The sequence below is a fragment of the Crocuta crocuta genome, unplaced genomic scaffold, assembly GCF_008692635.1.
Source record: "Crocuta crocuta isolate KB4526 unplaced genomic scaffold, BGI_CrCroc_1.0 scaffold170, whole genome shotgun sequence".
Taxonomy (NCBI): domain Eukaryota; kingdom Metazoa; phylum Chordata; class Mammalia; order Carnivora; family Hyaenidae; genus Crocuta; species Crocuta crocuta.
Window position 1 is genome coordinate 3,052,501 of NW_027527853.1, and position 617 is coordinate 3,053,117.

At 36.5% G+C, this 617-nt stretch overlaps 1 protein-coding gene across 1 annotated transcript in view; it reads left to right on the plus strand.

Annotated features, from left to right (window-relative positions):
• Positions 1 to 617, plus strand: part of TM9SF3 (transmembrane 9 superfamily member 3) — a 57,563-nt gene that overhangs the window by 10,434 nt on the left and 46,512 nt on the right. The window lies entirely within an intron of this gene.

Below are 617 nucleotides of genomic sequence, written 5' to 3' on the forward strand. Positions count from 1 at the left end.
CAGACTGAAACAGGCTCCAGGCTCTGAGCTGGCAGTCAGCACAGAGCCCGACGCGGGGCCCGAACCCACGAACCGCGAGATCATGACCTAAGTGAAAGTCGGACGCTTAACTGACTAAGCCACCCAGGCGCCCCTCTATGTTATATTTAAAGTTGGGGAATATTTGCATAATAAGCATGACTTATGTAATGACTCTTAAGGTGATTTCACACTACTTTCACTATTTTCCACAGAATTATTTTAATAGCAATTTTATGATCCCCTGTTGCTTGAAGGGGTTTTAGCATTGCCAAACCTTATATGACACTTCCTCAAAATATAACTTTTATATAGTATAACTTTTCAGATTTTAGGAATTAAAAGGTATTTTGAACAATCTGAAATATCCTCCCTTCCCCCATTTTTCTTATACCTTATTTTGATTTATTCTATCATAAATAATCGAAAGAACTAAATAGGATTTTGAAGTTTAATTTTGGCTTTCTCTCATGTGGAATTGTGGTAATATGCATTTTAGGTAAGACAGTCTCCTGGATGACTTGTTTTGCTGGTTCCTATGTTATTTTCCAAAACACCGTATGTTTAAAACATTTTTCATTTTTTTTTAAGAGTTTCAG